The sequence below is a fragment of the Lithobates pipiens genome, unplaced genomic scaffold (assembly GCF_037356315.1).
Source record: "Lithobates pipiens isolate NorthernLeopardFrog02 unplaced genomic scaffold, aLitPip1_a1.2 Scaffold_16, whole genome shotgun sequence".
Classification (NCBI taxonomy): Eukaryota; Metazoa; Chordata; class Amphibia; order Anura; family Ranidae; genus Lithobates; species Lithobates pipiens.
In genome coordinates, this window is record NW_027507748.1 from 453,862,910 (window position 1) to 453,876,072 (window position 13,163).

Consider the following 13,163-nt stretch of genomic DNA (forward strand, 5'->3'; position numbering starts at 1 on the left):
CCTTCCTCTTGATTTTATTAGAGTAATCCCTACTCTTCACCTTCCATAGACAGGGCACTTGGTACTGTTCTATAAATTGAGGCAAAAAGTTGGGTGCAGTGAATTTATCCACCATGATAAATTATCAGAAACCTGCAAGACAGAACACAAGACAAACCATAATGTCAGGCTTAACTGATAGTCTGGTCCCAATATAGATCTAAGCAGCCCACTAACCACTGATGCCCCAATTTACAATTGTACCTTCATTTTAGGGCTCCTTTTGCATGTTGGCGATCGTTAATCCGCCACTCCCAGATCTTTCCTATGGACTTTCCATCGACCCCCCCATAATGGCTTTATTTACACTGCGCATGCGTGAAACTCCGCTCTCAGTGCGTCATAGCGCTGAGGCATGACTATATCTCTTCTGCATGTGACACATGCGGCAGAACATTTGGGAGTGACAACACGGCTGATTCTGGGAATTCTGGGAATTCTAGGCAGGCCCACTGTGGTGGAGCTTATAGGAGGCACAAAGCAACCCCCATGAGAAAGGGTGAGATGGTGGAGATGGTACGCATCCTTGAGAAGCACAACTACGACTGCAAGCTGTGCAACTATGAAAGGACCTCATTTTGGAGAACGTCATTGCCGTTTTGGAGGGAGAATTTTCAGTGCAACGATTGAAGGGCCAAATATGAAAGCGATGGTCTGATCTAAAGCACTGCGAGCAGGAACAGATGGAGTCCATCCATCATATAATCAAAAAAAGTAAGCAATATTTGTATCAAGCCAATATGTATATGTGTAAATGAGTTGTATGTATATGTGCTTTCTCCAAGTAGGTCTTGAAAATGTTGAAAATGATCATGTTTTCTCAAATCTTTTTCTGAATTTGTTTCAGACAAGCCACCAGAGGGGACGAAGGGAGGACACCTTCGCTCAGGCCCCTACAGCGGACACAACAAGGCCATCTTCCCCCCAAAATAGTAAGTGCCAACTTCAAAAACACTAATTTGGATTGCTAAAAATGGATGCTAGAAACAGATGTGACTTGGGATGGCCTAATGAATGGTGTATTGCTTCTTTTTAGAGGAAAGTGAGTGTGGCCAGCTGAACCAGGATGTTGGTTTTGAGGCGTGGGATCTGACACCTGGAGCCAGCACAGACCTTCCAGACCTGTTGATGTAACATCCCCTGATACAAATCAAACAGATGGCCCCAGAGACCCAGAAGTGGAAGAAACAATTAGCGAGCCTCTTGTTTGCACATATACTCTTTGAATCTGGCTTCAAATGTGTATACATAAACAAGTGTTTAGATGCCCAAATCAAACACCCACTCCACACATTAGCAAAGTATGTATAGCCTTAACAATAGCACGAAGAAAGAAGAGGTGGAAGGAGCTGGCAGTGTTGCCAGCCAGGTACCCGAGTTTTGTAGACCCAGGCACCAGGGCCAAGATTACATAGTAGTTGCAGTGTGTACATTCCTAATAGTGCAGGTGTCTGAAAGGCAACCAGGTTGCAAGCAACAATAGATTGGGTAGGTAAGTATTTACACAATGTGACTAGTAACTTGACCATAATTTACTATGTAGGGTCTCAGCCACTTGACCATCTTTCCCTTAATACTTTTTTCTCTTCTTACAAGGTCACGAACTTCCAAGATGCAGAATTGGCCGAATGAGTGCAGATATGATGCACTGTTTAAAGGATCTTGAGCAAATAAATGAGGCTGCCACTGCTTTACAGAGAAGAATACAGTTGCAATAAAAAGTATGTTTGATATGATATGGAATGATATGGATTTCTGCACAAATTGGTCATAAAATGTGGTCTGATCTTCATCTAAGTCACAACAATAGACAATCACAGTCTGCTTAAACTAATAACACACAAATAATTAAATGTTAAAATGTTTTTATTGAACACACCATGTAAATATTCACAGTGCAGGTGGAAAAAAAGTATGTGAATCCTTGGATTTAATAACTGATTGTACCTCCTTTGGCATCAATAACTTCAACCAAATGTTTCCTGGAGTTGCAGATCAGACATGCACAACGGTCAGGAGTAATTCTTAACAATTCCTCTTTACCAAACTGTTTCAGTTCAGCAATATTCTTGGGAGGTCTGGTGTGAATCGCTTTCTTGAGGTCATGCCAGAGCATCTCAATTGGGTTGAGGTCAGGACTCTGACTGGGCCACTCCAGAAGGCATATTTCCTTCTGGTTAAGCCATTCTGTTGTTGATTTACTTCTATGCTTTGGGTCGTTGTCCTGTTGCAACACCCATCTTCTGTTGAGCTTCAGCTGGTGGACAGATGGCCTTAAGTTCTCCTGAAAAATGTCTTGATAAACTTGGGAATTCATTTTTCTTTCGATAATAGCAATCCATCCGGGCCCTGGTGCAGAAAAGCAGCCCCAAACCATGATGCCCCACCACCATACTTTACAGTTGGGATGAGGATTTGATGTTGGTGTGCTGTGTCTTTTTCTCCACACATAGTGTTGTGTGTTTCTCCCAAACAACTCAACTTTGGTTTCATCGGCCCACTTAATATTTTGCCAGTACGGCTGCGGAATGTCCAGGTGCTCTTGTGAAAACTGTAAACATGCAGCAATGTTTTTTTGGACAGCAGTGGCTTCCTCTGTGGTATCCTCCCCTGAAATCCATTCTTGTTTAGTGTTTTACGTATCGTAGATTCGCTAACAGGAATGTTAGCATATGCCATAGACTTTTTTAAGTCTTTAGCTGACACTCTAGGATTCTTCTTCACTTCATTGAGCATTCTGCGCTGTGCTCTTGCAGTCATCTTTACAGGACGCCCACTCCAAAGGAGAGTAGCAGCAGTGCTGAACTTTCTCCATTTATAGACAGTTTGTCTTACCGTGGACTGATGAACAGCAAGGCTTTTGGAGATATTTTTATAACCCTTTCCAGCTTTATGTAAGTCAACAATTCTTAATAGTAGGTCTTCTGAGAACTCTTTTGTGTGAGGCATCATTTACATCAGGCAATGCTTCTTGTGAAAAGCAAACCCAGAAATGATGTGTGTTTTTATAGGGCAGGGCAGCTGTAACCAACACCTCCAATCTCATCTTATTGATTGGGCTCCAGTTGGCCGACATCTTATGCCAATTAGCTCTTGGAGATCTCATTAGTCTAGAGCAGGGTTAGGGAACCTTGGCTCTCCAGCTGTTTTGAAACTACAAATCCCATCATGCCTCTGCCTCTGGGAGTCATGCCTGTGATTGTTAGGGTCTTGCAATGTCTCATGGGACTTGTAGTTTCAAAAAGAGCCGACGTTCCCTACCCCTGGTCTAGAGGTTCACATACTTTTTCCACCTGCACTGTGAATGTCTACATGGTGTGTTCAATAAAAACATGGTAACATTTAATTATTTGTGTGTTATTAGTTTAGGCAGACTGTGATTGTCTATTGTTGTGACTTAGATGAAGATCAGATCACATTTCATGACCAATTTGTGCAGAAATCCATATCATTCCAAAAGGGTTCACATACTTTTTATTGCAACTGTATGTGATTATGTAGACACGCTTGCCTAATTTTAAGTTCATCTGGCCTGGGCTAAAGTTTTGTTCCACTTGTTGACTCCTGTTTGCACTTTTCATATTTCACATTTTTCTGACATATTTCATGTTTTTCTCTCCCCCTGTTTCATATTGATGCTACTTGGAAATTGAGCTACTTCACTTGAAGTTACACAATTTCTAAGTAGCAAGGTCAGCACGATTTCAGCTGCTACTTGATAGACATTTGTGTGGCTTCATTCCCAGAAGTCAGACCTGAAATTGGCAAAAGTAGTAGAGAAACTACTTTTGCAATTTGGTGCGGTGCTGCTAATTCGGTGTCTCCCTGATTGGAACAGTGACATTGCCCCTAATAGGCTGTGACTTGTCATGCAATTTTATCTCTCAAATCACATGAAAAATAACTCCAATGTGAACCTAGGCTTTAGTGTCTGAGGTCAGTGTTTCTCAACTCTACTTCTCTAGATGCACCACCAGGTGCAGTTTTCTTTATTTTACTCAGTATAAAAACGACTGTGTGAAATAGTAACCTTGAAAATGGCATCATTACCTGTGACAAAAACATGACCTGGGAATGCATCTGGAGAAGGAGAGTTGGGAAACACTGCTGTAAGTAATGTCAATTGCAATCTTTATGTGTTTGTAAGAATCACAATGCCAGAATTTGAAGATTCCCACAAATTGTGCCAAAAGATTGTTATTTCCCTCATGATCTCATGCCTAAAATATGTGTTTTTCCCTACATCTAGTTTTCTAAAGCCACAAAACACACAGCGGGTCAACATGTGCTAGCTCCCATCATGAGGTATCACTGGATGTGTTCCGAGGGTGCAACCCCTTTCTCTTACCTACTCTAGTTATGAGGAAGGGGTTGCACCGACAAAATGTGTTCATTTATACCCTGTGATGGGATATAGCACATGTTGGCACACTGTGTGTTTTGGGGCTTTAGAAACAAATCTGTCTGTACCAACACACATTTTAGGCAGGGAATCATAAGGGACATTTAACAGTTATGCCTCTATGTGTACGTGGCTTAAAATGTTGGCTTTTAGAGGGGTGAGACCACCCCATCTGAGGAAGGCAACATCAGCACAGTGTAGGGATATTAATGTCTCATATGGCCTTAATTTTAACAAACTCGAACTTTGTAAATTCCTACGTTAGGGATGTGTATCTTATGTTTTCAAACATGCCCATTTAGCCACAAAAAAGGCAAAATAATGGCAAACATACATGTTTATACACCAAGATGTTGGTTTGTTATAAAACCTTAAAACACCCATGTGAATGTGCTTTGAGTAAAATGTTTTTTACTAAACAATGTGTGGCTTTTTATTTCAATGCTCAATGCCAGTGTATTTGTTAAGTTTGTGTAGTTACAGTGACAATGTGCTCTAAAATGTGGCCAATTCTGGCAATTCTATGACCTCAAAGAAATTAAAGGAATTGAAAAGGCGTAATGTTTTCAAGATTAATGCATTAGATACATTAAGAACAAAAACATTGTGTGTGTGTAGCAGACCCACAGCACAACATAATAGTTAGCTGAAGAAGACACTGTCACCTCATGTAGCAAATAAGGTATGTTTGCACTATTGTATAAAATGGCCAAAATAAAGGCCAATTGAGAACCTATTATACAGATAAGAAACACAGACAACAGTAGTTCAAATGAAATATGAATTTATGATCAAATAAAAATATTATTCTGAATCAGCTACAGTTTGCTGCCAAGCCACTGCCCCTCTCCCCACAAAATAATTCATGTATTTTTGCTGGATATCTTGGGCATTTTGGGAGGGCAACCCAGCACGGCCAGTTTCAAGAGCCATCATCATGCCCACCAACGGATGAGCTGCAGTATCTTCAGCTGGGCCTGACACAGTGGGGTCCACATCAGTTGGCACTGAGTTAAGATACCTGTTAGCATTCCTCCGTAAAAATTTGTGTAGGACACAAGAGCACAATACAATATGGTTTATTTTATATTGTGCCAGGTTAATAGGTGTTAAAAACAGCCTGAAGCATCTGGAGAGGATGCCAAAGGCATTTTAAGCCACCCTTCTGACGCGAGGGAGCCTATAATTAAATATTCTCTGCTCTGGGATGAGGTTCCTCATAGGAAATGGCTTCATAAGTAGTTCCCCCAGAGCAAAGGCCTCATCTGCCACAAAAACAAACTTGAGGCCCTCAACGTCCTCACTAGGTGGCAAATATAAGGTGCCATTCTGGAGCCGATGGTAGAACTGTGTCTGCATAATGACACCTTCATCCGAGTTGTGGCTGTTTTTCCCAACATCCAAAAACAGGAACTCATATGTTGTAGACACTACAGCTAGAAGGACTATTCTGCAAAAGCCCTTGTAGTTAAAATAATATGAGCCCAAATTGGATGGTGAGACAATCCTGACATTAATAGCACCATCGCAGTTGGGAAAATCCCACTGATGCCGGAACTGGGCTGTAACATCCTGCCATTGTTGGAAGAAAACTGTGGAGTCAAAAAATAAATAAGAAATTACTACTTCTGCACATAGCATTACAAGCAGATTGGACACAACCATTCTTGGCCAACATAAGTATAAAATTTAAATGAGTATTTAAAGACAAAAGTGTAATGTCAATCAGATTCCTCACCCCCTCTGGTGGCCCATTCGAAAAAAAAATTATGGTGGGGGGGAGGTAATGGGTAGATGTTTTGGACAGGTAACCCTCTCCACTTCCATGAGAGCTGAGTGCATAAATGATATATGATACTTTGGCTAGACCCTCCTTACTTACACTATTGGCAGCCCAGTGGGCAGGTAAGAAGTGTCATAATCCAAAAATATGGATACACACTGTCCAAATTGAAGCACATTTTGACATTCATAAATTACCTATCAAGATAATAGGAGACAAAAACTTTCTACATTACAATTTGAAGGTAATCAGGCAGGCCCTTGCACTACATGCTTTGGTGAATTCATCCAGAAATATGACCACAAAAGAGGTATAGTGTGTATGGATTTTGAAAAGTCAGCAGATAGAGTTTTTGTATCGGTAGCTTTTTTGGGGGGGGTCAAAATGAGTTTGTGCACCAAAAAAATGGCCTCTTGAACGCTGCCTGAATATGAGGACAACAATAACATTTGGACACATTTTAGGGGGTGTTTAGAGTAAGCACAAAAATGTAGCTGACAAAATACATTGTTAAGTTACTAGGCTAGATGGGCCCAGGAGAGCATGCTGGGGAGGTTAGTGAAGGAAAATATGCATGAAGGACAAAAAAAAGCATTAAAAGATTACAGCAAGCATGAGGACAAAGGGGACATCCACAGCATATTACAATAATGGAATCAAGAAATGAATACAATACATTAGCAAACATTAAATATATAGAATGTGATCTTAAAGGCTAAAACTTGCCCAAATATAGTCCTTCTGGAGGACTTGAATAATGGCAGAACAGGTCTCTGGAATAATGAGTCCCAGAGCCTGGGGGGAGATCCCAGTCATAAACTTGAGCTCCTGGAGACTTCTCCCCATCACCAAGTACCGCAAGGTAGCTATGAGCCTTTGCTTGGGAGTAATGGCAAGCTTCATGCATGTGTCCTGCTTCTTAATATAAGGGGTCAACAATGCCAAGAGATGGTGAAAGCAGGGGTCCATCATCCAGAGATAATTCCTAAAATCATCAGGATTATTCTCCTGGAGCTCCCGCAGCAAAGGCATATGACATAATTGGTCACAATTAAGCAACCAATTTTTTGTTCAAGAACTCCTCCTCCTCCCATTCCTGGACTGGACTTAGGTCAAAGCAATAACTTCAAGCCCAATGATAGCACGTTCTTTCCTCTGATTCTGCAAGATGGCTGATTGATGGATGACCGCTCAGAAACAAACTGAAAAGCAAGATCTGAAAAGCGAGAATCAACAATCACCAAACTTCTATTAACAAGACATTAGCAGAAGGAGCCCAAAGGGTGGTGCATCACAATTGAAAATCTAGAATATCACTGTGTTTGTTGGACGACGATTGTGTGCTGTTTGTATGCAAGACAAGTTTTTGGCCAACGCCCTTCGGACAAAAGTCCAAGGCTTTGTCTGCGGAAAATCCAATCGTGTGTATGACGCATTAGACCCATAATATATTATATTGGTAGCTTGCAAGATCTTTTATTTATTACATATAAGCTCTGAGTGGGCAAAAGAAAATATATCATTTTAGGATTTACAAGGGCATGGACAGTCATGCAGAGTCCCCCGAATGCCTAGACTACATAAGGAGCGGTGGCAAGATAGCATGGGATTTGGTATCACCCTTGTTCCAAAAGGTGTACTATTTGTATGTGGATAATTTCATTGTGAGCATGCCACTTTTTAGACACTTATTTAATCTTGTAATTGGCTGTGTGACGTAATTGCCAGGGCTTCCCCTGACAGCTTGTTGACATCCAACTTAGAAAGGGGGAAAATTCACACACAAGGGTCTCGAAAGATGTTCGGTAGTCAGTAAACTGACTATCACATTCTGAGAGACCCTGAAATCAAAGGCTGCAATGTTTTTTTCTAAAAAGTTAAATTACAAAAAAAGTGAAAAAACATAAAAATAATAAAATCTTAAAAAAAAAGTTGTTCATTATTGATGATGATAACATGATAACATTTTGGAATTAATTTCATATATTTGGATTTGTTTTGTATATTCGTTATTTTCAAATCGATTCAAAATTCGAATTTCAAATTAGAATTTTGGAAAACAGCTATTCTTTCTATTCTATTCTACTCTTGTTCAAATTTGAAGTTTTTAAATTTAAAAATTAGAATTTCAGAAGACGGCTACATTCTTTCTGTTTTATTCTATTCTAGTTGAAATTCAAAAAAATCATTTTGAAATTTGAAATTTGAATTTCAGAAGATGTCTATATTCTTTCTATTTTTTTCTATTCTATTTACATTTCAAAATTTGAAATTTAAATTTCAAAATTTAAATTTAAGAAGACAGCTATATTATTTCTATTCTATTCTATTATATTATATTCTAACCAAATCTATTCTATTTATACTATTCTATTTGATTCCTTTATATTCTATTATTTTATTTTATATTCTATTCTATTCTTTGATATTCTTTTCTATTCCTCTATGTTTTGTTCTATGCTCTGTGTTTCTGTTCTGTTCTTTTCTATTATGTTCTGTTTTATACTGTTCTTTTCTATTATTTTCTATTTTATAAAGCAGCCTAAGTAGTAATCATCATCTTATCTCACTTTTATATCTTAGTCTATTTATTTCATTATGTTTCCATTTCAAATTTGTATTTATTTTTTAAGGCAAATTAATTTTTTAATTCAAACTTGGATCATTTGTTTTTTATAATTTATTTTAGATTAGTTGAAATTCATGGCTATTGTGATTTGGAAATTCAGATACATCAGAATCTCCATATTAACAAACATTTGGTCTGAATTTTGATAACGTAAACAAAACAAATTGCACATGTTTAGGTAGTAAGACTGCAACTAGAATATGCAGCTCAATTTTGGGGCACCAGTTCTCTGCAAACTGTAGAGAGTAGGGCTGCCAAACTGATAAGAAGCATGGAGGAGCTCAGCTATAAAAAAAGATTGACTTACCTGAATGTATTCTTTCTTGAAAAGAGGGGCTTAAGGGGATATGATCAACATGTATATATAAATAAATAACTGGTCCATATAGTGAAAGTTGTCTAGAGTTATTTACTTTCTGATCATTACAGATTAAAAGGGGGCAATCTTTAAGTCTGGAGGAAAAGCGACTTAACCTTCACATATGGAAAGGCTTCTTCAAAGTAAGAGCTGTAAAAATGTGGAATCGACTCCCTCAAGAACTGGTTCTAGCCAACTAAGTTGATTGTTTTAAAAAAATGCCTAGATGCATTCCTAAATGCACAAAAATATATCTAGATATTAATATTTAGAGATAATAATGACAGGGGTCATTGATCCAGGGAATACCCAATTGCCACATGGGGATCAGAAAGTTTTTTTTTCCCTGACTGGAGTGATTTGGATTATGCTTTATTTTGCCTTTCTCTGGATCAACTGTGCATATATGATTGTATATATGGAGGTTTTCTATTTGTTTGTGTGTGTGTGTTTTTTATTGGTTGAGCTAGCTGGACTCGTGTCTTTATTCAACATGATGAACTATGTAATTATGTAACATCTCTAGTAACAGCATTTCCCCTCATCACCACTTTTAGTTAAATACGAAAGTTTCAGCATATGATTTTCATATCTCTGTTTCAAATATGTGTGGCCAATTACACTGTCTACAAATCACTCTTCTGTGTTACTACATGAATAAAACAGTAGTTCAATTATACTTTATAATAAATCATCATCCGAAGTTGACTTTAACCCAGACAAGATCTAACTTTAAACTGAAAAAAAAAAAAAAAAACCTCTGCCCTAAAACCCTAGTTGCATCGTTATATCTATACAAAATTAAATGTAATCATTTTTATTTTACATTTTTTTATCCATATTTTCATTTTTAGTTTATATTGCTTTATGTTCCATGTTTATTCTATGCTAGGACATATAAAGATAAGTGAAAAGTTTGGTGTATATTATTTGGTCTGTGGGAAAGTTATAGAGTCTATAACAGGGATTGGTAACCTGGGGTCCTCCAGCTGTTGTAGAATTACATTTCCCATGAGGCATTGCAAGTCTAGCAGTTACAATTTTTAGAAAGTAGGTATTCCAAGGTCTTTAGTAAGAGGCATGGAACGTTTTTTTTAAGTTATAATTTTTTTCCCACAATTCTTTAGAAAATTAAGAAATACATTTTTTTTACAAAAATGTCATCTAACAAGTTATTTCTCACACACGGAATAGGCATACTTACAACTACACCTCAAACACAATCTGCTTCTCATCCTGAGTATGGTGATACCAAATTTGGGAGACTTTTTCACAATCTAGCCACATAGAGAGGTGCAACATCCAAGGAGTACTTCAGGCATTATCTACTTTAAGAACAGGCCTTTTTCTAATACTTTTCTTCCCAATACTTTTTAATTACAAGTAAAAATTTGTATTTTTGCTAGAAAATTACTTAGAAACCCCAACATTCTATAGTTTTGTAGCAGAGGCCCTAGAGAAAAAATAGAGGGTCTTGCAGATTTTTATGTCACACTGGATTTGCACAGCAGTTTTTTAAACAGAATTTTACACACTAACGCATAAATACATTTGAATGAATTTCAATGCAGAGACAATACACACATTTTTGGTCAAATATAAAATATGTTATTGTGCTGGGTAAACAGATACCAAACATAAAATTACGTTCGTCCTGACCGCAACACGATAGACCACCTTTGGGATGAATTAGAGCAGAGACTGTGAGCCAAGGCTTCACGTCCTACATCAGGCCTGACTTCACAAATGTATTTCTGTAAGCATGGTCAAATATTCCCATAGACACACTCCTAAACCTTGTGGACAGCCTTTCCAGAAGAGCTGAAGCTGTTATAGCTGCAAATTTGACCCCTACCGAAAAAGACTGGGATTCCATTAAAATTCATGTGCGTGTAAAGGCAGGCATTCCAATACTTCTGACAATATAGTATGTAAATGTACTGTATACTGTAACTGGGCTACTAAAGTTTTTTGACATTCTAATTTATAGTTTAATACAATATTGCTTTTTGCTTTTGCATTTGCTTTTTTTTATATATATATCATGTTAAATAAATGATCTGTCTAGCAATATTGTATTAAACTATAAACCTCTTTTAGAGCATTTGATTACTTATCTAAGCACATTCTTATCCAATCTAATGCATTGCTGGTATTTTGCAATGAGCTACATAAACTGTGACAATTGAACACCTGTGAATAATCTCCATTTGTAGTTTCTTACAGATGTAAATTAGAATGTCAAAAAACTTTAATAGCCCAGTTTACAGAATTGAGCGAAGTATTTATATACACCAGATGGAATGACAATTCATTACAACACTTTTGGCTCAGTCTTTAGAGGCAAAAAGCCTAAATACATTTTTCAGTGTCTGACATTTTCTGATTATAAAACATGCACTCTAACGTACAAATTACATGCATAGACTTGGAAACCCCTAATAATTTACAGCACAGGTACAAGTAATATGTAAAAATTAGTTTAAAGGATGTTGGCTCTTCTTTATATGCTTCATATTCACCACTGTCAGCTTGCCATAATTTCATATTTATTTATATAATTTATATTGATGTCTGTTGAAAAAATGTAGGTTAGGGAGACTTCAAAGTGCTTATATAAAAACCCGGGTCAGGATATTGACCTTGACGCCACTTTTCACGCAAAGACCTATATATACAATATATATGGGAAAAAGTAAGGAATGTCCCATCTATATCTATTTATAAAAGGGGAAAATCAATATTTTGTCAGTTGCAGGGGAAATACATTCCCAATACTTATGCTATCAGCCACCTCCTGCTACTGTTAGTTTTTCAATTTTATTTTATCACTAGCTTCACTGCAAAATACTTTTTTTTTATCTTCCAGACAATGGGGTCAATTCACAAAACTTTGCATAAGGATCTTTGTTTTTGACCATGTGACTGTCATTTTCAAATCTCATTAATTTCTACTTTCATTTGCTTTTAAAAATAAAAATTCATATTCTGGTATCTTAGTTTTGTGAAGTCAAATTTGTTGTTTGTAATTAAAAGAGTAAAGTATGTATTACACATGTATCACTGTAGTTCTCCTTTCACAAACACTACTACAATCCAGAATTCTTAACAATTCTGCTGGAACCTTTCCAGTTGATGAAGGTCTGCATTGTTACCTGCTATTCAGACTTTCCAAGTGAGTTCCATTGGCTTTTCAAAACCTAAAAAAGCTTGGTTTATAGGCCAAGATGGAACCCAGCACCAGCACATAAATGCAGTAAGTTAGCCAGACAACACTGCCAAAAGCACAACTGCACCCTCTACCTCTAAAAGAGAATCTGAAAATGATAAAAGTTAAGACCAATATCTTTCTCATGAGTTTCATCATGTGAGCTACAATCTTACCTCTCACACTTTAGTTCAAGAAACTATACTTGAAATGGAGCTCCAACTAATAGATATAGTGTTCTCTAATTATTATTATTCAACTTAATATAACTCATATTTTACCTCCATCTGGGAAGAAACTTTGGGACTGCTTTACCACTATCCCTTTAGAAAACATTTTAAATTGATGTCAGAGTAAGCCTCTTAAGAGACAGTACTACTAATATGCACTCAAGCCATATTGTTCCAAACTTCACAAAACATACAAACACTTAAAGGCTAATAAAGTATGGAACAGGCATACTTTTTATGTACAATATTATTCACCTAAAAAGATTACTTAAGTGCAGAGAAACCTTATTGGCCACTTTGGGCAGTGAATTTATATATGGCTTTAGGAAAAAATGTTTAGAACTTCAGGAAAAAAAACAAAAAAGGAATGACACTCACCGTCTTATCATTTTTCTGAGCTATTTTCATTTTCCTTCTTAGCTGAGTCAGGACTAAGATAGAAATCCCTTTTCACCATACAGGAAAAAAAAATAGAAAATACATTCTTCTAATGCCCAGCTGGAATAAACTACAT